This window comes from Dipodomys merriami, unplaced genomic scaffold (assembly GCF_024711535.1).
Source record: "Dipodomys merriami isolate MVZ:Mamm:240054 unplaced genomic scaffold, mDipMer1.0.p SCAF_322, whole genome shotgun sequence".
In the NCBI taxonomy this organism is placed as follows: Eukaryota; Metazoa; Chordata; class Mammalia; order Rodentia; family Heteromyidae; genus Dipodomys; species Dipodomys merriami.
The window spans coordinates 1039432-1066999 of NW_027204738.1; the positions used below are offsets into that span (position 1 = coordinate 1039432).

The 27568-nt window shown below is 56.9% G+C and overlaps 1 protein-coding gene across 2 annotated transcripts in view; it reads right to left on the reverse strand.

Moving 5' to 3' along the window:
* LOC138841567 (zinc finger and BTB domain-containing protein 46) overlaps positions 1 to 10969 on the reverse strand; it is a 63613-nt gene extending 52644 nt beyond the window's left edge. For both annotated transcript variants that reach the window (XM_070042314.1, XM_070042313.1), the window contains exon 1: positions 10817 to 10969. The gene's annotated coding sequence lies outside the window, so the exon portion shown is untranslated. The remainder of the gene's footprint in view (positions 1 to 10816) is intronic.
* Positions 10970 to 27568: the final 16599 nt, after the last annotated feature.

Sequence of the window (27568 nt, forward strand, 5' to 3'; positions counted from 1 at the left end):
CAAGTGGTAGAGCGCTCGCCTTGAGCTGAAGAGCTGAGGGACAGCGCCCAGGCCCTGAGTTCAGGCCCTACAACAGGACCCCCCCACACACAAAAAAAGGAATATTTCAAAACATTCTGTGCTAATAGAAGTAAAATGAGATGGGAGACCCTAACCCTGAGGGTGGGGATTGTGCAGTCACTGATGCTGGGGTCAGGTGTGCTGGGATGGACTGCAGGGCCATCAGGGGCATGGGAGGCACGGACCATCACCCGCAGAGGGATGCTGACGTCAGAATCCCAGTGCCTGTGAGCAGGACCCTGTCCAGCAATAGCGTTTGTTGTTGCTGCTGCTGTTGTTTTCGTGAAGCTTGAGCTCTGGGCCTGGGCGCTGTCCCTCAGCTCTTCAGCTCAAGGTTAGCGCTCTACCACTTGAGCTACTCCATCACTTCCAGTTTTCTGGGTGGTTTATTGGAGATAAGAGTCTCATGGAGGGGCTGGGAAGGTGGCTCAGTGGTAGAGCGCTTGCCTTGCATGCCTGAGGCCCTGGATTCAATTCCTCAGCACCACATGACCGGACCCAAAAACAACAACAACAACAACAAAGTGTCTCATGGAGTTTCCTGCCCGGGCTGGCTTTGAATCATGATCCTCAGATCTCAGCCTCTGAGTAGCTAAGATGACAGGCGTGAGCCACTGGCGCCCAGCCAGAAATAGTTTTTGCAGATCTCACACAGCAAAGGTGAGGTGGTAGGGTGACTTAGTGTGCCTGGTGTCTTCATGAATGTGGAAACATGCACATAGATGGGGGAGGGGGGTGGGGGGGAGACTGCAGAGACAGGGGACAGAGCCCCAGCCAAGGAGCTCCTGGGCCGCCAAGAGCCCACACAAAAGCTACACAGTAACTTCTTCAGTTATATTTTTATTATCTGTAAGTAGTTGTACAAAGTTGTACATTCAATAAATCAGTTTATAAGTACAATGAATCTTGACCCAGTGACTTTTAGTGGTAGCGCTTGCCTCGCACGCATGAAGCCTTGGGTTGGATTCCTCAGTACCACATACACTGAAAAAACCCAGAAGAGGTGCTATGGCTTAAGTGGTAGAGTGCTAGCCTTGAGCACAGAGAAGCTCAGGGACAGAGCCCAAGCCTTGAGTTCAAGCCCCAGCAGGAAAAAAAGAAAGAGAGAAAACAGATCAGAGCCAGCATGATAGTACCTGCATGTAATCCTAATACTTGGAAGACAGAGGCAGGAAGATAAATAATGAGCTGAGGCCAATCTGGGCTGCACAGTGAACCCGTCTCAAATCCTTCTACCCAAATATCAAAAAATTAAAAGGCTGAAGTTAGATGGTTTAACAAATGGAAAACCACTACCAGATGTAAGTGTTATCTGAACACCTGAGCTGCATCAGCTGACAGAGGAGCGGGCCTGCATGGCACAGGGCTGCTCAAGGCCATGCCACACTCTCACGCAAACACCAGGACCTCACCTTTGCTTTCCTGATTTTTATCCAAACTGTGGGGTGTTGTAAGGGTAGTTCAGCCTCCTTTAACTCTCTGCCGGGTTGTCTGCAGGGATTTCAGCCTGACTACTTTCTCAAAAGCTCAACCACCTGGACACAGAGGCCACTTTTGTGCACGTGCTGCTGACAGAAACTGCTGAGACGCCGGTGGCACCGGCTCTGGTGTCCCACAGCCACCTGACCCGAGTCTCAAGTCCAGCAGGCTGCGTCCCTGCTGCACACAGCGCAGGCCTCTCAGACTCCTCAGGCCACAGAACCATAGAGCAGTAATTGCCCGAGCAATAAACCGCACATGGACCGTGGACAGGACTGCACACAGACAACCCTCTGGCTACCCTGGGCTTCCTGTGATTTCCAGACTGTTTCCACAATCAGTAGGACATCAGGCCCTTACAGCCCCGCTGCCATCGCAGCCACCGTACCTGGCCTTTCCAGGCTCTGGCCCCAGGAGTGGCTAAGTGAGATGAGACACAGGCAGGCGCCCCAGGCTTCGGGGTGAGACAGGACAGACCTGGCACGAGCCTGCGTCAGGTCGGAGGTCCACGCACCTCCCCATCGCCTGAGACAGCCCAGCAAGGCTGGCACAGCAGAAGGGCAGCTCCTCTGCTGGGCACGCTGGAGCACCACCCTGCAGCAGAGCAGCTCCACCCTGCTCCTCCAGTCCCTCCCCGGGACGCTCTCCTCCGCCAAACACTAGGCAGGACAGGTGTCACAGCAACTTCAAGAAATGGAACTCTGGTTGAGTGGCCCCATGCCTGCCACGCTGGCCACACCGGCACTGCTGTGAGGAGCGGCCATCAGAGCAGATCAGCCTACAAGATGCCCGCTCAGTCAAACGGCCGGGCACACGGGCCACTCCCGTCACCCAGCTGTGGAGGGAAGCAAACACAGGAAGATCAAGTACAGACCCAACCAGAAAGCAAGACTCTATCTCAAAACATCAGTACAAGCCAGGTGCCCGTGGCTCATGCTTATAACCCTCGCTTGGAGGCTTCAAGGTTTGAAGCCAGCTCAAGCAGGTAAATCTGAAAGATTCTTTTTTTCTTTTCTCCATCCTGGGGCTTGAACTCAGGGCCTGGGCTTCTTTGGCTCAAGGCTAACATGCTACCACTTGAGCCACAGGGGCGCCTTCAGCCTTTTCTGTTTATGTGGTACTGAGGAATCAAACCCAGGGATTCATGCATGATAGGCAAGCACTCTACCACTGAGCCACATTTCCAGCTCCTGAAAGATCCTTCTTTTTTTTGATCGGTCGTGGGGCCTGAACTCTGGGCCTGGGCGCTGTCCCTCAGCTCTTCAGCTCAAGGCTAGCGCTCTACCACTTGAGCCACAGCGCCACTTCTGGCTTTTTTCTTTTTGTTTATGTGGTGCTGAGGAATCGAACCCAGGGCCTCATGCATGCAAGGCAAGCGCTCTACCACTGAGCCACCTTCCCAGCCCTCCTGAAAGATTCTTATCTCCCCACTAACTAGTAAAAAGCCAGACATAGAGGTATGGTTCCAGTGACAGAATGCCAGTCTTGAGCAAAAAAGCTCAAAAGCACAAGGCCTTGAGTACAGGGACGTGTATGTGAACTCTCTCCCTCGCTCTCTCCCCCCCACACACACACACCTCCAAACAAAGCAAAGGCAAGAGTGTTTCGACATCACATATGTCTTCAAGGCAATGATATAGATGTTTCTACATCACCCTTAGGAATGGGTAACAATCATCTCCTTATAGAAAAACATGTAAATTTCCTATTTATGGAGTTACCCAAGTTAACCAAACAGAGTGAAAATGCACAACAGCACATTTTTGATAAAATAACACTAATCAGAAAAACCTAAACTGCAGAGTGACATTAACCTCAAATGTTTTATTTGCTTCAGACAACAATGTCTTAACAGTACCTGTATGGTTTTAAATATCTTAAATTCCTTAGTTTCCCTTTAGAGATCAATTTGTAAATGAACTTATAGTCATTAAGAGTTATTTTAAATGATAGGAACATTAAATGATAGTACATTCATACTCCTAAAAAATGTTCAAAACACAAGATCAAAGAGTCTTTTAAGAGCTTGTTTAAACTGGGCACTAGTGGCTCATACCTATAATCCTAGCTACTTAAGGGGCTGAGATCTGAGGGTCACAGTTCAAAGCCAGACTGGGCAGGAAAGTCTGTGAAACTCTTATCTCCAATTCACCTCCAAAAAGCCAGAAGTGGAGCTGTGGTTCAAGTGGTAGAGCACTAGCCCTGAGCAAAAAAGCTCAGGGACAGCACCCAGGCCCTGAGTTCAAGACCCAGTGCCAGCACAAAAAAAAAAAAAAAGCCTGTCAAAGCCTTCCAGTGAGGAAAATCTGTCTGTTCAACAGACACAGCAATAGCCAACAACTCTAGGTTTCTCTCATGTAAGGTTTCTACAGAAAAACCACTGCCTGCAACTCAACTGTGTAACAAATTCTAACCTTTATTGGCAGAGGGGTAGAGGACAAAGCCGAGGTAGTGAAAGTGGTTGAGACAGGCTGGGCCATTCAAATACTAGCACATTGTGCCAAACTTCAGCCAGGTGGTTCTGTGGTGCCTGGACCCGTCCAGCAAGCCCCTGCCAGCCATCCTCGGGATCATGACCTTTTCACATGTGACAGATCCCAACTGAAAATTCGCAGAAAGTCTTACAAACATCCCCAGCGTTGGCCTGTGTACAAATGCAAAGCCAGGCTGTAGGGCTGAGCACCTCCTGGGCCCCAGGGGTGAACACAGAGTCTCTCCCACGGCCAGCCTTCCAGTTCCCTGACAGGCCACAAGACGGGGCTCAGCCGCACGCCGGGACCGGCAGCTTCCTCCCACTCCCATGCCTGGATGTGAAAGGAAAGCACACCAGCCTGGAAATGGCCAGTGTGCAGCACCAACATGCACACACTCGTGCACGCACACAGGCAGCAAGCACAGGCCGAGGGTGACAGCACCCAAGGGGAAATGCTGGATGCTGCACCCTTGGCCAGACACTCCCTCGGGAAATTTCAGTCCTTTCCCTCTGTCCTGATTCCTATCGTGACCTTTGTTCCCTTTGAACTGTAAGCTCAGTCTACATGATGCCTTAGTTTTCTTCTAGTAAGAGGGGTTGTTGGCTAAGGAGCAACTAGGAGAGCAACTAGGTTACATTTGATGAGAGAGGGGGTGGGGAGGAGATGGATGTCCAGGAAAATCTGGGGTTCAGAAGGTTTCCTACAAAACAGGATTCTAAATAGGTTTCAGGACGGCCCCAGCTTCCTGAAGGTGTGTCATGATATATGTAAATTCTAGGCATCAGGACCACCTCAACGCTGAGCATCCCGACATACACCTGACTAGCAAGTCAGGAAACCACTAATGTCCTGCGGATCCAGGATTCTACTAGAAACTGGATGAAGATTAAAGCCAAATGCCAGGCACACCAGCATTGTTATCTTCTTCAGACACTTCATTCTCATGTCTAAATGAAATTGAGTAATTTCTATTCACTTTAAAAATCCCCAAGCTTTGGCTGGGAAGGTGGCTCAGTGGTAGAGCGCTTGCCTTGCATGCATGAGGCCCTGGGTTCGATTCCTCAGCACCACATAAGCAGAAGAAAAAAAAGCCGGAAGTGGCGCAGTGGCTAAAGTGGTAGAGTGCTAGCCTTGAGCTGAAGAGTTGAGAAACAGTGCCCAGGCCCAGAGTTCAGGCCCACGACCACCCCTGCTCCCAGCCCCTGCCAAAAAAAAGAATCTCCAAGCTGAAGCTGGGTACCAATGGCTCAAAGGTTCAAAGCCAGCTCAGGTAGATTGATCAAAAAGACTCATCTCCAGTTCACCAGCAAAGAGCTGGGAGGGTGTGTGTGGCTTACATGGCAGAATGCCAATCTTGAGCAAAAAGAGCTAAGCAAAGGCATGTGGCTGAAGCCCCTCTGTACAACTACTTAAAGATAATAAAGGCTGGGAGTGTGGCTTATTGGTAGAGTGCTTGCCTAGCATGCATGAAGCTCTGGGTTCGATTCCTCAGTACTACATAAGCAGAAAAGGCCAGAAGTGGGGCTGTGGCTCAAGTGGTAGAGTGCTAGCCTTGAGTACAGAGAGGCTCAGGGACAGTGTCCGAGCCCCGAGTTCAAGCCCCAGAACCAACACACACACACACACACACACACACTTAAGCCTATAACCCAAGGCACAGAGGTGCCCTCTCTGTGAAAATCTACAAGGAAAAGCTGCACAAACGTGAAATATTAGTGAAGATTTTCTAGTAAGCATAGGAAACAAGCAAAGTAAAGCCACATCCCCTACAAGTAGCAATGTTCCTTAACTTTTACATAGATTAAGACTTTCTGAAAATTCATCATTCACTTGAATGTATTGATCTTTCTTTCTATTTTGAGGGTAGGGGATGATGGAGACACATGTCAGAGAGGCCCCAGTGGAAGGAGCAGGAGAACGCTGGAATGTCCTGGGGACGTGAACATGCAGCAGTAGGGCAGCTTGGCCATTTTCCAAAATCCATGACAAATGATCGTCCATTGTGGGCTCAAGGGAAGGGGCCCTGTGCCGCGGCATAAGCAGACAACCCACACCTATAACCCGAGCTACTCAGGAGGCTGAGATCTAAGAGTCATGGCTCAAAGCCAGCCCTGGCAGACTCATCTCCAATTAACCAGCAAAAAGCTGGCTCACGCCTGTAATCCTAGCTACTCAGGAGGCTGAGATCTGAGGATCACAGTTCAAAGCCAGCCCAGGCAGGAAAGTCTGTGAGACTCTAATCTCCAATAAACCCTAGAAAACTGGAAGTGGTGCTGTGGCTCAAGTGGTAGAGAGCTTGCCTTGAGCTGAAGAGCTGAGGGACAGCGCCCAGGCCCAGAGCCCCACGACCGACAAAAAAAAAAGCTGGAACTGGAGGCACACCTCAAGTAATAAGAGTATATCAAGATACGAAAAAGCCAAGCAGAAATACAAAGTCCTGAGTTTAATTCCTGGTACCTGCACAAAGAAAACTGTGATGACATTCCTCAACATCTTCCTTTGAAATGTTAGTAATTTTTGATAAAATAATGTTTAAGAAATACTTAATAATTTCTTAATCTAAATTAAATGACCAGTGAAATTCAACTATTCAGCAGAAAAATCTTGCATAAGCCATATTTAGTTTAGGTTAAATTTTACTGATCTTGCTTGTTTTTAGTCTTTTCTTTGTGTGTGTGGGGGTATGTTTGCACATGTGCGTGTGCGCACACACACACACACACACACACACACACACACACACACACACACACACACACACACGCCAGTCCTGGGATTTGAACTCAAGACATGGGCTCTGTTCCTAAACTTCTTTTGCTCAAGGCTAGCACTCTACCAAGTAAGCCATGCCATGACTCCATTTCCAGCTTTTTTTTTTTTTTTGGTAGTTAGGTGGATATAAGAGTCTCAGGGACTTTTCTGTACAGGGTGGCTTTGAACCACGATCCTCAGATCTCAGCCTTCTGAGCAGACAGGATGACAAAGTGAGCCACCAGTGTCCAGCTTGTTTGTAGTCTTAACAGAACTTGTTTATTAGTCTTTTTATTCTTTTACCCATGTCTTACAGGCAGGCATGGAAGGCACAGTTAGCAAGAACAGCAGAAAAATCCCAGTTGTCCAATGGTCTCAGACCCTAGCACTCCATACCACTTCATGGCCAAAACTGTTCATGACAAAGCACAAAAAGCTGGCACTGGTGGCTCACTCCCGTATTCCCAGCTCCTCAGGAGACTGAGGCCTGAGGATGGCCGGCTGTTCAAAGCCAGCCTGGGTATCTCCAGTTAAATTCTTTGTGGCACTGTGGCTCAAAGTGTCAGAGTGCCAGCCTTGAGTGAAAGAGCTCAGGGACAGTGCCCAGGCTATGAGTTCAAGCCCCAGGACTGGCAAAAAAAAAAAAAAAATCAAAGAAAGAAAAAAAGAAAACCAAAGTGCCAACCACAGGATGGGAAACCACAACTAAGACCAGTCAATTGGGTTTCAAAACTTATATAAATTTTTTTTTTTTTGGTCAGTCGTGGGCCTGAACTCTGGGCCTGGGCACCGTCCCTGCCCTCTTCCGCTCAAGACTTGCACGCTACCCCTTGAACCACAGCGCCACTTCCGGCTTTACTTTTTCTGCTTATATGGTACTGAGGAATTGAACCCAGGGCCTCATGCATGCAAGGAAAGCGCTCTACCACTGAGCCACCCTTGTAGCCTTCTTAAATACTTTCCATTACCCATTTATTCTTAGGCCCTGGCCATCCAGAAAACCAGCAACAAGAACAATCTTAGCTCTTCCTCCCAGGTGAGGGGGCAGATTTACAGTGGGATTCTTCACCCATCAACCATCACCATCACTCCATACAACTTAAGGTAAAATGTCTACAGAGCAAAAGGAAAAACTTGCATTTTTATGAGAATCAGAGCTGGGGATGACAGTCCCAAGATAGAGCTGCCTGTGGTGGGTGTTTGAACTCTGGTAGCAAATGTGAGTGGCAACGGTGTGTTTTCTAGAACTTTCCTGTCACTAACACAATGATCAAGAGGGGCACTGGAGCACAGAATGCAACTGTCTTGAAAACGAGCTCAAATTTGTGGGGTTTTGGTGCTCAGAGGCCGGCCTGAGGTTTTGGTGGAGAGCAGAGCACAGCACTGAACGCGCACCAGAAACCAGGCCACAGGGACAGCATGGCCCAGTTCCCTGTGTGCAACCCCACACGAGGGGAATAACGGGAAGTTTGCGCTAGATTGTAATTCGGTGAACAGTGTTTGTAAACAATGTGTCTCACAACAGTGACTGCCCTCTTCCCTCTGCTCCTCAGCATGCTCAGGACGTTTCTGCCCAGACTTCCACATCAGCAAGGGACACAGGCATCACGGGGGCAGGGGCCAGCCTGATGTCTGCATGCAGGGAGTGGGGACCCAGGTGGAGGGAGGCCAGGCTGGCCAGGGGGGGAGGCCAGGGGGAGGGAGGCCAGGGGGAGGGAGGCCAGGGGAGGGAGGCCAGGTGGAGGGAGGCCAGGCTGGCCAGGGGGGGAGGGAGGCCAGGGGGAGGGAGGCCAGGCTGGCCAGGGGGGGAGGGAGGCCAGGGGGAGGGAGGCCAGGGGGAGGGAGGCCAGGGGAGGGAGGCCAGGTGGAGGGAGGCCAGGCTGGCCAGGGGGGGAGGCCAGGGGGAGGGAGGCCAGGGGGAGGGAGGCCAGGCTGGCCAGGGGGGGAGGCCAGGTGGAGGGAGGCCAGGTGGAGGGAGGCCAGGCTGGCCAGGGGGGGAGGGAGGCCAGGGGGAGGGAGGCCAGGGGACGGAGGCCAGGTGGAGGGAGGCCAGGCTGGCCAGGGGGAGGGAGGCCAGGGGGAGGGAGGCCAGGCTGGCCAGGGGGGGAGGCCAGGTGGAGGGAGGCCAGGCTGGCCAGGGGGGGAGGCCAGGGGGAGGGAGGCCAGGCTGGCCAGGGGGGGAGGCCAGGGGGAGGGAGGCCAGGGGGAGGGAGGCCAGGCTGGCCAGGGGGGGAGGCCAGGGGGAGGGAGGCCAGGCTGGCCAGGGGGGGAGGCCAGGGGGAGGGAGGCCAGGCTGGCCAGGGGGGGAGGCCAGGGGGAGGGAGGCCAGGCTGGCCAGGGGGGGAGGCCAGGGGGAGGGAGGCCAGGGGGAGGGAGGCCAGGGGGAGGGAGGCCAGGCTGGCCAGGGGGGGAGGCCAGGTGGAGGGAGACCAGGCTGGCCAGGGGGAGGGAGGCCAGGTGGAGGGAGACCAGGCTGGCCAGGGGGAGGGAGGCCAGGGGGAGGGAGGCCAGGGGGAGGGAGGCCAGGCTGGCCAGGGGGAGGGAGGCCAGGGGAAGGGAGGCCAGGCTGGCCAGGGGGAGGGAGGCCAGGCTGGCCAGGCGGAAGGAGGCCAGGATGGCATGGGGGGGGAGGCCAGGCTGGCCAGGGGGAGGAAGTCAGGGGGAGGGAGGCCAGGCTGGCCAGGGGGAGGAAGGCCAGGGGGAGAGAGGCCAGGCTGGCCTGGGGGGGAGGCCAGGCTGGCCAGGGGGAGGAAGTCAGGGGGAGGGAGGCCAGGCTGGCCAGGGGGAGGAAGGCCAGGGGGAGAGAGGCCAGGCTGGCCTGGGGGGGGAGGCCAGGCTGGCCAGGTGGAGGGAGGCCAGGGGGAGGGAGGCCTCAGCGCCGAGGTCCGAGCACAGGTTCACACCTCAGCCGCTAAACCTGGGCGGAAACGGAGCACCACGTGCGCATCCGGGATCTGGGGATCTGGTCGCAGCCCTGGTCAAGGTCCCCGCGGGCGGACACCTCCGAGTGCGGGAACCGGCCCGGTCCCGGGGGGAGGGGCGCGAGCCCTCGGGGCCTTCTCCAGCCCTGCGCCCAGGAAGCCGACGGCGGGCCGGGCGCCGCTCCCCGCCGAGGTGCGCACTCGACGCCGCTGCCGAGGGCGGGCGGCGGCGCGGAGCCTGGGGTCGGAGCCCGGGCGCAGGTGCGCGGTCCCCGCCGCCCGGCCCCACGCAGCGCCCGAGCCCCGCAGCCAAACTTTCTTTTGTGTGTAGTCGCCGCCGAGGCCCCCGGGGCTGCGGGGCCCCGTCCGGCCCCATTGTGCGCGGCGCCCGCCGCGCGCGGGGCTGACAGGTCCGTGTACCGGGAAACAAAGACGCGGCCGGCGGGGTCCCGCGGCCGGCGGGGTCCCGCGCCCCGCGCGCGCCCCGAGCGCTCCCCGCGCCGCGGGGGCGGCGGCGCCCGCTCCGGCCGGTAATTAAAATGGAGACTCGACCAGCGTCCAGCTCCGGGGGAGACAATGACCCCCGGCGCCGCAGGGCGCGGGGAGCCGCCCGCGCCCGCCGCCCGCAGTTCCGACTCTTGGCAAACTCGGCGCGGGCGGGTCCGGGTCCGGGTCCGGGTCCGGGTGCGGGTGCGGGTGCGGCGCGCGGCGCGGGCGGGGGGCTCGGGCCGCCTCCCGGGGCCGGGCGTTGACGCAGCAGAAATTACCAGCTGGAAAATTCCCGGTCGAGGTGCGGGGGGAGGGCCCGCGGGGCCGGGGCCGGAGGCGCCGGGCCGGGGCTCGCGGCCCCCGCGGCCCCCGCGGCCGCCGCCGCCGCGCTCGGCCCCGCCGCCCGCCCCGCCCACGCCGCTCCGGCCCCGGCCCCGCGGGCCCGCGCCGCCCCCCGGCCCGCACCCGGCGCCGATCGCCCCCGGGAGGGCGCCCCCGCGGGGCGGGGCGGGGCGGGGCGGACGGCGGGGCGGGGTCGCGCCCCGGCTTCCCGGCGGCCGGGGCCCGGGCGGCCCGACCCGGTGCCGGCCCCGCGGCGATGCGCTGACGCGGCCGAGCGGACAATGAGCCGGCGCCGCTTACCTGTGACCCCATGGGGCGCGGGCGCGGGCGGGCGCCGGGGCCGCGGACCGGCGCCAGGGATCGCGCCGCCGCGGGCGAGCGCTGCGTCTGGGCGGCTCCGGCTCTCACGCTCGCTGGAGCCGCTCGGTCCGTCCGTCCGCCCGCCCGCCTGTCCGTCCGTCCGTCCGTCCGTCAGGCCGGCGCGCGCCCCCGCGCCGCTCCAGCCCCGCGGCCCCCGCCGCCCGCGCGCGCCCCGCCCGCAGACCCTGACCCCGCCCCCGGCGCGCGCCAGGCCGCCGCTGATTGGTCCGCGCTGCGCCCCGGCCGCGGCCGCCGCCCCAGCCCCGCCCCCTCCGGCCGGCCGCCGGCCCCGCCCCCCTCCGCTGGGTCCGAGCCGCGGGGCCGGAGGGGGCCGCGCGGCCACCGGGGCTCCCGCCGCACCCCCACCCCCGTGGCCGCCGGACGGCGGAAGTGCCGGCTGTGGCTCGCTGGGCATTGTGGGAAGCCCCCTCCCCCGGGCTGCCGGGCGCGGGGGCCGCGCGCCGGGGGTCTCCGGGCCCGGCGCCCTGGCCCGTGGGCGGCGCGCAGCCGGCGACCACCTGATGAGGGAGGCGCGCCGGGCGCCGCGGCCCCGCCTGGCTACGGGCCTGTTGCTGGGGACGCGCGCGCCCGGGTCGCGGTCGTCCCCGAGCGCCCGCGAGTCGTCGCGGTGCGCGCGTCCCGCAAACTTCGCGACTTCCTAGCGCCGCGCCGCGGAGAGGCCCCGGGCGCCGCGTCCCCGCCGGCGGGACACGCGTGGCGACGCCCGCCCGCCGGGCTCGGCTCGGCGAGGACCGGGACCCGCTGCCGCCCGCGGGGCGGGGGCCCGCGCGGAGCCCGCACCTCGACGAGCGCCCGGGGCTGGGTCCCTCCCGCCTCGCCCCTCCCCGGGCCGGAGGGACCCAGCGTGCGGTCCCGCCGGGCCCAGCCGGCCCATCGCGGGGCGCCCCGGCCCCTCGCGCCCGGATTCCGCGGGGAGGCGGGCGGCGCCGGGCCGAGGTGGAAGCCTCGTGGCGGCGTGTGCGGAGGCCGGGCGCGGGGTGCGCGCGGGCGCCGGGAGGGGCTGTGCGGACCCGCCGCGGCCGGGCTCGGGTCCCCCGCGGGGACGCTGCGAGCCTGCGGGAGGGCGTGCGCGGCGGGAGCCTCCCTCCTTCCCCGGACGGGACCCGCGGCGTCCGCGTCCGGGCGGGGCCTCCGAGCGGCGCGCGCAGCCCGTCCGCGCCCGCGGGGAGCCGGAGCCGGCCGCCGGGTGCGAGCCCCGCCGCGCGGGCGGCCCGGGCACGGCCCGCTGGGCGCCCGGGAGGGGTCCTGCCTCTGTTTGCGGTGCTGGGGTTTGACGTCGAGGCCCTCCCCGGGCCCGTCCGCCGCAGCGCCCCGCCAGCCCGGCCCCCTCCCCGGGCCCGTCCGCCGCAGCGCCCCGCCAGCCCGGCCCCCTCCCCGGGCCCGTCCGCCGCAGCGCCCCGCCAGCCCGGCCCCGGCCCCGGGCCCGTCCGCCGCAGCGCCCCGCCAGCCCGGCCCCGGGCCCGTCCGCCGCACCTCCCCGCCAGCCCGGCCCCGGCCCCGGGCCCGGGCCCGTCCGCCGCAGCGCCCCGCCAGCCCGGTCCGTGCGGCAGATTTTTCAGATGCGGCCTTCCCAGCCCTTCTGTCCCGCAGGCCTTCCACCCGAGCCCTGCGGCTGCAGCCTCCTGAGTAGCGGACACCCGCGTCTCCTCTGCCTTAGCGTTTGAAGCCAGTGCCTCTCCGCAGACGGGAGCGCGCGAGTGTTTGCCTTTGTTCCTGCTCTCTTACACACCACAGGCCCTCTACCACTTGAGCCACACATCCAATCCAGCATTTTGCTTGTTAACTAGAGATGGAGTCTTGCGGATTTTTCTGCCAAAACTGGGTTTTGAACCGCAGTCCTGCAGGAGTCAGCCTCTAGGTTAAGATTCGAGGCATCGGCTGGGAAGGTCACTCAGTGGTAGAGCACTTGCCTTGCATACATGAGGCCCTGGGTGCGATTCCTCAGCACCACATAAGCAAAATGAAAAAAAGACTCGAGGCATCCACCCCAGCGCCTGCAGGGTGTACATCTTAAAATGGACTGGTCCAGCCACCTTGAGGAGATGCTTCTGCTCTGAGGAGCGAAGCCACTGTCACGACTTCGGGGCCTACCTTCATCCGGGCTAGCATCTTGGAAAACTGGGCTGAATTTCAGTGCCCCTCCCTTGCCGGGGTTCCCAGCAAGAACTGGAGCTGTTCACACAACCTGCCCCTCCCCTGAGGCTGTCTGCAAACCAGTTGCTGCTCAGTGCCCTTGGCAGCCCTGCCCTGGAGATATCTCTGGGAACCTGGAGGACGGGCGTGGGGCTGGTTCAGTGACACTCTGATTGCAGGATGCACCCCAGTGTCCAGGCACCCGTTGAGGTGCCATGAGGACTGGTCCTGATCCTTGCCCTTGCCAAGTGAGTGGAGGAGACAGGTAGTCGGGGTCCTGCAGGCCAGACCTGCCCAAGTTACGCATTATAGTAATTCCAGAAAGTCACCTGTGTGAGCATGTCTAGACGCCATCAAGGGAGATCCCAAAGCAAGTGAGGGAATGGACAGTGGGCAGGACAGGCATCCTGGGCACCAAGATGGGGTTACAGAAGCTGCTTAGGCTGTGGATGTGCCGGCCAAAGGCAGCTCCCCAGAACACGCCCTCACTCCCCACAAAATGGAGGCCATGCTGCTGGTTGGGCCACACAACCTCTGAAAACCTATGTCCACAGACCCCTGTGGCATTTGTCCTACCACCACCCCCCCCCCCATGGCTTCCAGAGGCAGAAAGCTGGGCCAGGGGCGCTGACACCACCGAGACCACCTGCTCCCAGCCTCGGGCTTTGGGGAGGAAAGGCCCTGGAGGAGCTTCAGGAAACAGCAAATGAGCCCCCACCAGTGCTGGGGGCTTCGGCATCTCCTCTGCATCCGCTGACTGCCCCATCCACCCCCAGTTAGGATCTCCGTGGCTGCTTCTGTCTCCCTCACTGGTCGCAGAACCTGCCTGTTTATTCTCCATCCTGGGCGCTGCTCAGCCATCCCCATGGCAACAACCCCTGGAGTCCTGCCCCCTCCCAGGGACCGGTCCAGAACCGGCCCCCTGACCTGCCTCGGCTTGAGGCTCCGACAGAAGGCAGGGAGTGGGGAGATCCTGGGGCACGCGGGAGGATGCAGGGCTGCTGGGGAGCCACCCACCACACCACACCTCATTCTGGGTCCTGTGGGGCGGAGGTGGCCTGGAGGCTGGTCCGGGCTGCAGTCGAGCCGCCCCTGGGTGGAGCTCACCAGGCTGGAGGCGGGCCTCATCTTGGACATAGCTTGGCAGATCCAACGCCAGCTGGACCCTTGCCCTCCTACCCAGGCCTCTCTCCTAAGACCCCTTCCAGAGCGGCACCAGAGGCTACCTGCCAAGCCTCGGCCGCCCCACCCCAACGGTCCTCCAGGCCATGCCCCTGCCAGGCCCCAGCCGCTACTCCAGCTGCCATGGCCAACTGTCACCGCAGCTCCTTTCCAAGCTCTTGCTCACCCCAATCCGCTCTTCCCAAGTGCCACTGCCAACTGCCAGCCCCTGGCTTCCCAAGCTCCCCCCTCCCCCCCCAGGACTCTGCATTCCAGACTTCCCGGTCACTGCCAAGACCCAGCAGCCACGGGTGAGGGGAGGACCCCGGGGGAATGGAAGTGTAGGAGGCAGGGCAGAAAGCCTGGAGGGGGCTGGAGGGCAGGCCCCAGCAGACAGCAGGGCAGGCGCAAGAAGGGACTGGGGCAGAGCGGGGCTCCCTGGCCCCCGTGCCGGCTGCTGCAACCTAGTCCAGGACAGGGACAGGAAGCACCCGGACTCAGGGGACTCAGTCTAGTCAGCCTTCCGCAGGCCATGGGGTGAGCTGAAGCCTGCCTGTGCGCCTTTCCTCTGAGGGTCTTGTGAAGGTCCCAGCAAAGGCCCGAAAGGCACCTGCTCCTCACACCTCCCTAAACCACCCACAGGCTTCCTCAGCTCCCAAAGGACCCAGTCCCCAGGCCTCAACTGTCCCAGGCCAGCCCCGGCTGCCTCCTCTGGGAAGACAGGTCACAGCCTCTGGCCACCTCTGCAGGGGCCCGCAGGCCCTCTTCCAGCTCCCTGTAGACCTCGCTTCCCCTCCATCCCATGGCTCTGTGAGGCGCCTCGTCCACAAGGGGACACTTGCCTGGTCCTCCCATGTGGGAACCTCCGTGCCTTACCCTGGGCCTACCAGATTCCGTCCTGAGCCCTGGCTAGCTTGGGAACCCAGGCAAGAGATGTGAGTGGGCTGGAGAGGCACTGCTGTGGCTCCCAGGAGCAGGCCTGGGCCTGTAACTCCTCCGCAGCACGGACTGAGTGGCGAGGGCTGGGCCTTAGTCCTGGCTGGGGGTTGTCACTGCTCCCCAGGGGCTGCCCCGTCCAGGCTCACATTGCACAGACCGATGGCTCTGCAGATAGCACTACTGACAAGAGACACCTGGTGTCTGGTTCTGGAGCTGCCAGTCAGCCCCCCGGGCTGGGGTGTACTGGGGCAGGAGGTGTGGGGGCTACGCAACCTGCTGGGTAGGCTGGCCCCAGGCGGAAGGAGACAGAGCTCACCAGGAGATTCCCTGTGTGAAGCACAGGTCCTGGGTCACGTGGCCTGCCCTCCGATGCTCAGGCCTGAAAGGAGCAGCAAAAGGAGGGACCGACCACAGCCCCCTCTGATCTGCTCATGGTTCTCGGGCCTTGCACCGAGAGAGGTGTCTAGGGTCCCTTTCCAGTACTAGCTTGCTGCCTCGGCCTCTTTCAGTTGCTTCTGTAGCCTTGCTCCTTCCACCCAGGATGGGCTGCAGAGCCAGAGCAACCCCTGTGCTCACGGGAGGCAAGCCAGCGGACAGGTCGGCCAGGAAAAAAGAGCATTTCCAGTTACGCCAAGGACCTGAGATGGGGCTTTGGGGCAGGGGCTGGGCAGGAGGAGCACGTGAAGGGCGAATGACAGCCTTTACAGTGGAGACAACTGGCAGGCACCACGTGACCTGGATGATGCAGGTGAGCTGTGGGTGTGACGTGGCCAGAGAATGCCTCGTGTTCGTGAGACGTGTCCCTAAAACTCATCACCTGACACAACAGATGACAGGCCCTAGTGAGGGACTTTCTTCAGCCTTCCTCAGAGCTGTGCAGCCCATGAGAAACAAGCCACGTCTGAGAAATTACCTCTGGCTGGAAGCGCGATGGGCCACGGAACGGGGACATTCAGGGTGAGTTACTCTAACAGGGATGTCTCAATGCTGACAAGCAAGCGACGACGCTGTCACACCAGACAGGGCAGCTCAAGCTTGCAATCCTACCTACCTGGGAGGTAGAGATGGAAGACGGTGGTTCGAAACTAGGCCAGGCATAAAAAGACTAATGAGATTCCATTTCAACCAATGGCTGTGGTGTGCACCTTTTGTCCCAGCTCCAGGGAACGTACAGTCAAGAAGACTGCAGTCCAGGCGGGCCCAAGCACAGACCGAGACTCTTCTTTGAACATAATCAGTGGGAAAGGGTCTGGAGGCTGGCTAAAGGGTGCCTGCTCAGCCACCGCAAGGCCCTTCAATACTATCGAAAGAAAAAAGAACTAAATAACAACAGAAAGTACTAGTTTGTGGCTCTGGTGTTGGAAATGGGACAGCCTTCAGGTCTGTCTCGGCCCATATGATCATTTACAGTTTTAGAAATTGGCTGGATGCCAGTGACTCATGCCTGTCATCCTAACTACTCAGTACCAGCACAGGAAAGGGAAAAAAAAAAAGGGAAAAGGGGGAGAATATGAAAGAAAGAAAGAGAATAAAGGAAAGAAAGAGAAGAGGGAGGGGGGCTGGGGGCCAGTAGTTCACTCCTGTAATCCTATTTATTCAGGAGGCTGAGATCTGAGGATCATGGTTCAAAGCCAACCAGAGCAGAAAAGTATAACTCTTATCTCCAATAAACTACTTAGAAAAAGAAGTGGCTCAAGTGGCAGAGCATTAGATGAGGAGCACAGAAAGGCTCAGGGAGGGTGCTCAGGCCGTGAGTTCAAGCACCAGGACTGGCAAAAAAAGAAAAGAAAGAAAAGAAGAGAGAGGGGGAGAGGGAGGGAGGGAGGGAGAGATGGGGTGGGGTGGGGTGGGGGAGGAAAGGAAAGGAAAGGGGAAAGAAGAAACAATTGGAACTTCAGGACCTGTAGTAGCGTGATGTCTACCAGCTCCGGCACAAGGAAATACAACGCTACCAAACTGCAAGTATATTTCATCTCAACTCACATTATCAAGCCTTTTTCCACTTTCCCTTTCTGTAAATTTCTACATTTTACTTTCCTAGCCTATTTTGTTCCCTTTCTGTTCTCTTTTTTTTGTTTTGTTGTTATTCCAGATAGGTTTTGCATGGAGCCCAGTCTGGCCTCAAACTCACAGTCCTCCAGAGCCCTGGGATTACAGATGTGAGCTATAACACCTGGAGCTATTTTCCCTCAGTGTCAGCCAGATGCCAGTGGCTCACGCCTATAATCCTAGCTACTCAGGAAGCCGAGATCTGAGGATCATGGTTTGAAGCCAGCCTGGCCAGTAAAGTCCATGAGATTCTTATCTTCAGTTAACCACCAAAAAAGCCAGAAGTGGAGTTGTGGGTTCAAGTGATAGAGTGATAGCCTTGAGCGAAGAAGGTCAGGGACAGCGCCCAGGCCCTGAGTTCAAGCCCCAGGATCAGCACCAGGAAAGAAAGAAAAAGAAGAAAAACATCTATTTTTTTCTTATGTCTAGATTCACTGTATAGGGAGAGATTTCACTGTTACATGTTCACACTCATTTATAATATATTCCCATCAATCTCCCTCCCTCCATCGCTGTCCTGCCCCCATTTCCTTCCCCTCCATTCATTCTCCTGGCTAGCACAGCGCCCTCCGCTTTTCACTCAAAAATCACAGCCAGCTTCAGCTGCCTTGTCCCGGTAGGCAGTAACTCTGCAGGGACATCTCCACCAGCGCAGTGCTTCGACTCAGTCTACCCTGAAGCCCTCAGTCAGGGTCTGGGCTTTCTCTTTGAGAGTTCACGAACCTTTGCCGCACCTTTGAACACACTGTGTGCTTGCACACTTCTGTGCCCGATGTGTGCACTTGTTCACAAGTGATATCCATGTTTGACTGGAGTCTGGGTGTGAACCTCACACTCAGGCACCCTTTCCTCTTGCACATGCTCCATGTCAAGCCCATTTCTGGATCATATGCAAGAAATGTTCCCACCTCGATGCCCCGCTGGTCAGGAGCAAAACCTTGACCCAGGTCTCAGAGCCTTGAGCCAGGTCTGAGCCAGGTCTCAGAGCCCTGAACCAGGTCTCAGAGCCTTGACCCAGGTCTCAGAGCCTTGAGCCAGGTCTGAGCCAGGTCTCAGAGCCCTGAACCAGGTCTCAGAGCCTTGAGCCAGGTCTCAGAGCCTTGAGCCAGGTCTGAGCCAGGTCTCAGAGCCCTGAACCAGGTCTCAGAGCCTTGAGCCAGGTCTCAGAGCCTTGAGCCAGGTCTGAGCCAGGTCTCAGAGCCCTGAACCAGGTCTCAGAGCCTTGAGCCAGGTCTGAGCCAGGTCTCAGAGCCCTGAACCAGGTCTCAGAGCCTTGAGCCAGGTCTCAGAGCCTTGAGCCAGGTCTGAGCCAGGTCTCAGAGCCCTGAACCAGGTCTCAGAGCCTTGAGCCAGGTCTCAGAGCCTTGAGCCAGGTCTCAGAGCCTTGAACCAGGTCTCAGAGCCTTGAACCAGGTCTCAGAGCCTTGAGCCAGGTCTGAGCCAGGTCTCAGAGCCTTGAGCTAGGTCTGAGCCAGGTTTCAGAGCCTTGAGCCAGATCTGAGCCAGGCCTCAGAGCCTCAGAACCTCAGGAACCTTCTCTCTCCCCCTGGGAGAGTGGACACCATGCAGGGGCCAGGCTGAGCACTGTCCTCAGGACTTCTGGGTCTTGAGTAGCCATCCAAAGCCACCACAGATCACAAAGGGTAGAAGTGCAGGGTCCTAGTCCTCTATAGCCTGATTCAGGACTGGCCTTCCTGCCTGAGGATTAGAACACCAGGGTCTGCTCTCTATGCGTCTGAGTGTCTGTCAAACCTCCAGCCCAGGCCATGTGGGCCCAGACCAACCTCCATCCCAGGCCATGTGGGCCCAGACCATTCCCCTTCTGCCCCCTGTCTTGAAAAGCCTCAGGCTGAAGCCTGCCCCGTCCCTGGCTGGAGGCTCCTCTGAGGCCTCAAGGCTCAAATCCCAGGACTTCCTCCAGATCAGCAGTCTGAGGTTTGAGAGGAACAGGTCAAATGGAAAGCCTCTCTTGCTTCACCATCTTGGATTCCATACCCCTCCCATCAGCCTGCTCCTACGCCCCGACCCCTTACCATCCATTCTGTTAGGCCCTGCCACTGGTCTTGATATGGGAACATGAATCCCAGGCCTTTACCATGCTGTCACAAGAGAGCTGGTCAGTTCATTGGTCATCGTACAACTCGCCGTGTGCCTGCCCCAGCTCCGACCTGTTCCTCCATCCCTCTTTTCTTCTTCTTCTTCTTTGCCAGTACTAGGATTTGAACTAGAGGCCTGGGTCCTGTCCCTGAGACAGAGGTCCATTTAGTGGTTCAAGTCTCATGGACTTTCCTGCCAGGACTGGCTTCAAACCACAAGCCTCAGATCTCAGCTTCCTGAATAGGATTACAGGCATGAGCCACTAGTGCCCGTCTTCCTTGCCTACTATCGCATTCAACCTGAAGGTTTCCCCCCACCCCAAGACTGGGATTTGAATTCCATATCTGATGCTTTCACCCACTGCCTGGCACTCTACCACCTGATCCATGCCTCCAACCATGAAGGTCTTCCTGTTCCTGTTCCTCCCCTCAGCGATTCTCAACAACCCCAGCAGATTCCCAACTCTGGTTTCTGAACACCAAATGTATTCCTACACAGCTTCACACCTGTCCCTTCCCACCCTGTGTCTTGGCTCCTGTGTCCCCCCGAGTCCTGAGGCTCTGGAGCCATCCTGAACAAAGCTGTAGTTGCCACTGGCAAGGAATGTGGCAGTCAGTCCGCACCTGACTAGCCACTTTCAAACCTCTCTCATCGTGTTCGCATTCTATCTCAGGGGGTTGACACAGCACAGGTCCCAGTGGCTGTAGAGGTGTTGCCTACCGCACAAGTACAAGCAGCCATAGGTACCAGGTATGTTGGAAAGGGCTTGCCTGGTTCTGGAAGCTAGGTGACACATGGCAGAGCAAGAACCGAGGGTCCGCTCCTCTGAGCCCTCCGTCCCCAAGGGTATACCTCAGGACAGACTCGTGTCAGGGGGACGGGAAGGGCCCTCCAGGGAAGGGAGGGCCTGCTCCTGGACAAGGCTGCACACGCAGCAGCTGCAGATTCATCTGAAGCCTAGCTTGTCAGAGTGCCCTTCTCCTGAAACCACGAGAGGCTCCACCATGCCAAAGGCCACACTCCCTGACCCCACTCCCCAGGCAGTGGGGTTCTGTTTCCTCCCTGGGGTCCTGGTGCTGGGGTGGAGGTGGGAGGCCTCGTCAGACCACAGGTTTCCTGAGGAAGGAAGGGAGGGTGGGTGTGTGCTCTGGGACGGCCGCCTCCCTCCTCCGGCCGCCAGCCCAAGGGGCGCACGTCTGCTGCTATTTCTCCTCGAGGTGGGGCAGCCGCTCCCAGTGAGACTCCAGCACAAGACCCAGCCCACAAAAACAAGCCAGTTCACAGGCTTGGGACCTGTGCTGGATTCCCAGAGGGATCTGTACCACCTCCACGGCAGTCCCCTGCACACACAGGGCAAGAAGAAAGACGCCGAAGAATGCTCTCCTGATCTAGGTTCTGTGATGCTCTCACAATGTCGTGGATAGGCGTCCCGTTCAAGGATGTGATCATAAATTACATACAGAAAAATAAAAAATAAAAACACACACAAAACCCCTCCCAACCCCTTCCTGAGGGAAGAATGCTTGTCCCGCATCCTGCCTGGGCCGGCCCTGAGGCGACCTCTCTCCCTCCAGGGAAGCTGCAGGGAGGCCTGGGCTTGGAGCCAGGGAAGAGGCCAGGGCAGTGCCAGACCCTCTGAGGAGGGCAGGGAGAGGAGACGCGAGCACCCCAGAGAGTCAAGGAGGAGCTGTGGCTTGGAGCAGGGCCGGTTGGCCCAACCGACCAACCTGAGCCCATTTCTGCCTTTGTGGTCAGGCCCTTTCTGCAGGGTCTCAAGAGCCCCTGGTGTGTGGGGGGAGGGAGGAGGTCTCACAGCTGTACAGGTGGGGCTGGAGGGGCAGCTGGCAAGGGTACACCAGCATGGGCCTGGGGACCTGCCTGCCATCTGCTGGGGGAGGAGGGGTGTCTCCCGCCGCCTCCCTCCTCCGGCCTCTGGAGCCTCTATCCCTTCCGCTTCCAGAGGCCCTAGGGCTATTTTTAACTTGGCTGAGCTACCAGAGTTGAAGGTGGACCGAGTGGGGGTGCTGAGGAGAGAGCCTAGCAGCTGCTGCCCTGTCCCCACCCACCCGCTATCAGGCTTTCTAGGGGAGCTGGGCTTTCTTGCCCTTAGAGGGTAGATAGCATTCCACTTACCATCCCGGTCTCCCACAAAGCCCATGGAGACCCCAGAGACCTGGGATTCAGAAGCACACCTGAGACAAACCCAAAACACACCTGCTGGGAGTCCACATGGACTCCAGAGATAAGTACAGGTGTGAATAAGGGCCCCGTTCAGTTCTCCAAAAACACCTAGGCACTCACTCCCATCCGAGACACACATAGGTACCTGACACATCTCTCACACACACACACACACACACACACACACACACACACACACACGACACAGGGACATGAACACATGGAACATGGAGACAAAACATAGACACTTGTACATGTAAACACAGATTCACACATGGCATGGGTAGACACAAAGATAGGTACAGGGGTTGGGAAGGTGGCTCAGTGGTAGAGCGCTTGCCTTGCATGTGTAAGGCCCTGAGTTTGATTCCTCAGCACCACATAAGCAAAAAGAAAAAAGCCGGAAGTGGTACTGGGCTCAAGTGGTAGAGCGCTAGCCTTGAGCTGAAGAGCTGAGGGACAGCGCCCAGGCCCAGAGTTCAGACCCCATGACCGGACTCAAAAAAAAAAAAAGATAGGCACAGATGCCAAAGACCATCAGCTGATCGTGAGGACCAGGGGCAGGCACTGGTGGCTCACACCTGTCATCCTAGCTACTCAGGAGATCTGGGGACTGTGGGTCAAAGCCAGCCTGGGCAGGAAAGCCCATGATACTCTTCAATTAAAAGCTGGGAGTGCAGCTGTGGCTCAAGTGGTAGAGCACTAGCCTTGAGCTGAAGAGCAGAGGAACAGCGCCCAGGCCAGAGTTCAGGGCCCACGACCAACAACAACAGCAAAAAGCTTAAGGACAGCATCCAGGCTCTTAGTTCAAGGCCCAGGACCAGCATACAGAGAGGCCAGGGAGAGAAGAGGAAAAGGGGCAGAGTTGGGGGAGAGGGAAGAGGAAGGGAGGGGGAGAGAGCGAGTGAGCGATCCAGCGAGTGAGCGAGCGAGTGAGTGAGCAAGCCAGAGAGAGCGAGAGAGAGAGAGGAGAGAGAGAAAGAGAGAGAGAGAGAGAGCGAGAGAGAGAGAGGGGAGAGAGAGAGAGAGAGAGAGAGAGAGCGAGAGAGAGCGCGAGTACAGAGTTGCCTGGTTTCCCTGTAGCCCGGAGGAGATGGCTACAGTGGGAGCTGACGTTCCCTTCCCACTTTGGCACCAGTGTTTCACTCTCACCATGACCAGCAGGACTGCTCTGAAACCTGGGATAATGTGCATTCTCTGTGCCAGGCTATGTCCTCGCCCCACATGCTCAGAATAGAAAATCCCAAGAGAGGGGGTGGCAGGTTGGGTCAGCTCCGAATGTCATCACATCCCCTTCTCTTCTTGTTCCTCACTCCCCTGCGTTCCTCAGCCTTTGCTCTTTAAAAAATAAATAAATATGGGCTGGGAAGGTGACTCAGTGGTAGAGCGCTGGCCTTGGGCAAAGGCTCAGGGACAGTGTCCCTGAGCTCAAACCCCAGCACTGGCAAAAATAAATATTTTTATTGTTATTATAAAGGTAATGTACAGAGGGGTTATTGTCTCACATGTCAGATAATGAGTACTTTGTTTTTTGTTGTTGGTTGTGGGGCTTAAGCTGAGGACCTGGGCTCTGTCCCTGAGCTCTTTTGCTCAGGCCAGCACTCTACCACTTTGAGCCACAGCACCACTTCTAGTTTTCTGGTGGTTCACTGGAAATCAGAATCTCATGGACTTTCCTGCCTGGGCTGGCTTTGAACTGCGAGCCTCAGATCTCAGCTTCCTGAGTACGATTACAGATGTGAGCCACCGGCGCCCGGCCTTATATAATTTTATCTGATCAGAAGCACAGAGGCATTGAACCTTTGTTTTACCCGCCAAGAGTATTCTCCTTTGGTCTTACTGTGTGAGAATGCAGAGCCCTGTATAATTTATCATGTCTCGATGTATTTTATTTTATATATATATATTTTGTTTGTTTGTTTGTTTGTTTGTTTTGGGTCCGGTTGTGGGGCCTGAACTCTGGGCCTGGGAACTGTCCCTCAGCTCTTCAGCTCAAGGCTAGCGCTCTACCACTTGAGCCACAGCGCCACTTCTGGCTTTTTTCTTTTTGTTTATGTAGTGCTGAGGAATCGAACCCAGGGCCTCAGGCATGCAAGGCAAGCGCTCTACCACTGAGCCACCTTCCTAGCCCCTTATTTTGTAATTTTTTTATTATGAAGATGATATACAGAGGAGTTACAATTACATAAGTCAGGTAACAAGTACATTTCTTTTTGGACACCCTTCTCCCCTTCTATTTTTCCCTCCCATCCTCACCCACAAATTATATAGTTCATTTTCAACAGTGTCCAGAGAGTACCATTGTTGCATGTTTACCCTTTGTCCCTCCATTTCTGCGCCTACTCTTACCTTCCCAAAGATGGACAAACAAGACAGAAAATGAAAACAGCAACAAAAATACCTCATTACCATTTCGATAAATGTTATTTTGTATGCTCAGATGCACATAGGCATTGCTCCTTTGTGCTCCTTTCTGAGAGCATCCTCTTATGGCCTCACTGTGTGCATGCAGAGACCTGTTTAATTTATCATGTCCTGGTGTATTGTAGATCTAGCTTCTGCATATGAGAGAAAACGTATCATTTCTCTCTGAGCTTGGCTTGCCTCGCTTAACATGATCTGTTCTAGTTCTATCCACCTCCCTGCAAATGACATTTTCATTATGTATAGGTACCACATTTTTGGATCCACTCACCTATTGTAGGGCATCTGGGCTGTTTCCACAACTTAGCTATGGTGACTAGGGCAGCAATGGATGTGCAAGTATCCTTATATTCTGGCTCATGATGCTCAGGGTAGATGCCCAGGAATGGTATGGCTGGGTTGTAGGGAAGGTCGATGTTTAGTTTTTCAGGAAACTTCCAGACTGCTGTCCAGAGTGGTTGTACTAGTTTATATTCCCCCCAATAGTGCAGTAGGGTTCCTTTCCCCCCACATTCCCACCAACATTCATTGTTGGAACTCAGCATGCTGGTCAATCTAACTGGGGTGAGATGGACTCTCAGAGTTGTTTGGATTTGCATTTCCTTCATGGTCAGGGATGATGAACATTTCTTGGTGTTTCTCTGCTGTTCTTACCTCTTCTTCTGAGGTAGCTGGGGCCTCCTCCACTTCATCCCCTCCAGTCCTGAAGGCCCCAGGCAGCTCCCAGGAGGGATTAGGAGGGAGATGGGGTGGGCAAGAGTGGGGTAGGAAGGTCACTAGGGTCTGGGGCTCAGGAGTAGGGCCCCAATGGCCAGTCCAGGGCACCTCAAGTGAATGGAGGGGACGGAAGATGGAGGTCCCAGTCCCTGCCGTCCCTGGGCTCCGCCATGGCCAGCAGCTGTGGACCTGTCCACACACCCAGCCCAGCACAGTACCGCCTCTGGTGCCTATCCTCAGGAGTGGGCCCGTGCTGGACTGGCCTTGCGCTCACTCAGGACCCTTCTCCTCTAGGCTCATGGAGCCCTGGTGAGGCCCCTCCCAGCTTTTATCCGGCAGTACTGAGGTTTAAACCCAGGGCCTCAAGCCTGCTAGGCAGGCGTTGTTACTTCTTGAAGCATGCTACCAGCCCCATTTTGCTTTATTTTTCAGGTAAGGCCTCATGGTCCCACGGCCACACCCAGCTAGCTGGGTGAAATGGGGCTTTACCAACCTTTCCCCCCCCCCCCCAGACTGGCTTTGAACTGTTATCCTCATAACTCAGCCTCCTGAATAGTTAAGATTACAGGCTTGGGCTGGGAAGGTGGCTCAGTGGTAGAGCGCTTGCCTTGCATGCATGAGGCCCTGAGTTCGATTCCTCAGCACCACATAGGCAAAGAGAGAAAAGCCAGAAGTGGTGCTGTGGCTCAAGTGGTAGAGCGCTAGCCTTGAGCTGAAGAGCTGAGGGACAGCGCCCAGGCCCAGAGTTCAGGCCCCACAACTGGACCAAAAAAAAAAAAAAAAAAAAAAAAGATTACAGGCTTGTGGGGCATCAGTGGCTCCCAACTATCATCCTAGCTACTCAGGAGGCAGATCTGAGGATCTCAGTTCAAAGAAAAGTCTATGAGAGGCTGGGAAGGTGGCTTAGTGGTAGAGCGTTTGCCTTGCATGCATGAGACCCTGGGTTCGATTCCTCAGCACCACATAAGCAAGGGGGAAAAAAAGCCGGAAGTGGCGCTGTGACTCAAGTGTTTGAGCACTAGCCTTGAACTGAAGAGCTGAGGGTCAGCGTCCAGGCCCAGAGTTCAGGCCTCATGACCGGAACCCCCCCCCCCAAAAAAAAAAGTCTATGAGATTCTTATCTCCAAGTAGCTACCAAAAAGCCAGAAATAGCACTGTGGCTCAAAGTGGTAGAGCAGTAACCTTGAGCACAAAAGCTCAGGGATGGTGCCTAGGCCCTGAGTTCAATTCCCAAAAGCAGCACACATACACACACACACACACACACACACACACACACGTACAGGCATGAGCCGCCAGCACCTGTCTCCAAGAGACTATTGTTGACATCTACTGAATGAGTGAATTACGAGTGGTGGTGAGTTTGGTGGTCCTAGTGGAGGAGTGAATACGGAGCTGGACGCAGGGACAAGGCCCACACGGTGACCGTGAGCACGGCTGTGGGAGCCGCTGACGGGGAGGGGTCAGGTGTCCTCACGGTAAACACCTTGCGCCGGTCTCTTTAGAGAGGCCAGGTAACAAAGCCTAACCCACCCAGATGTCATGTTCCACCGCCTCACCATCGCCCACCTATTCTCCGGTCGTACCTTGAGCCTGCTGTTGCCCAAACACACGCTCTAAAGTGACCATTTTGACGCCGTCCCTTGGTGTCTACAGCGTCCACCCCCCAGGCGCCACATCTCAGTCCTTCAAAGGAGCGTGGTACTCCATTCTCCCGCAGCCATACCTCTGCCCCACCCTCCCTCTGCTTCTTCCTTTTTCAAACAGTGTTGGTTCTATAATCACTGTGTTTGCCGGTTGTGGGGCTTGAACTCAGCCTGGGCACTGTCTCTTAGCTTTTACTCAAGGCCAGCATTCTACTACTTTGAGCCACAGATCCACATCCAGTTTTCTGGTGGTTAACTGGAGATAAAAGTCTTACAGACTTTCCTGCCCAGGCTGGCTTCAAACTGTTTCAATCCCCTGAGTAGCTAGGATTATAGGCAAGGCCACTAGTGCTTGCCTGAGACTCTCATGTCTAATTAATCACCAAAAAATCTGAAAGTAGAGATATGTCTCAAGAGGTAGTGCAAAAAATAAGCTGAAGCTGGGCACCCAGTCCCAGGATTTCTTTTTTTTTTTTTTGGTCCAGTCGTGGGGCCTCCCTCAACTCTGGGCCTGGGCGTTGTCCTTGAGCTCTTCAGCTCAAGGCTAGTGCTCTACCACTTGAGCCACAGCACCACTTCCAGCTTTTTTCTTTTTTGCTTATGTGGTGCTGAGGAATTGAACCCAGGGCCTCATGCATGCAAGGCAAGTGCTCTACCACTGAGCCACCTTCCCAGCCCCAGTCCCAGGATTTCAAGCCCTAGTACCTACACACACACACACACACACACACACACACACACGAGTTTGTGTGTTAAGAAAGTGAGACTAACAATTTTTTTTTTTTGTCGTTGTAAGGCTTGAATTCAGGGCCTGGGCGCTGTCCTTGAGCTCTTTTGCTCAAGGGTAGTCTCTACCATTTTGAGCCACAGCACCACTTCCGGTTTTCTGGTTGTTCATTGGAGATGAGAATCTCATGGACTTTCCCGCCCTGGCTGGCTTCAAACCACAATCCTCAGATCTCAGGCTCCACAGTAGCTAAGATTTCAGGTATCTATGAACCACCAGTGTCCAGCTATAGTAGGGAATGAAAAGCAAGTCTGTGTGTTCAATGTATATGTGGTTTTCTGCCAAAGTATTTTGGATTGGAGGCTGGTTGGATCTGAGAGGGGAAGGGCCGATTTCAACTCTGCAAAGCACATTAAGGCCTTGAATTTTCTGGCTGAGAATCTTCCACTTGCTTTCATTCAAACTCCATGTTCTAGTTGGTGAACCCCACCTAGTTTCCCACCCTCATCCCTAACCTACTTCCTGCCCCTCAAGCTCCTCTAAAAAGTCTGGCCCAGGGTTGTCCTTTGTCGAGCCCCAGTCCACAGCTCAATTCCT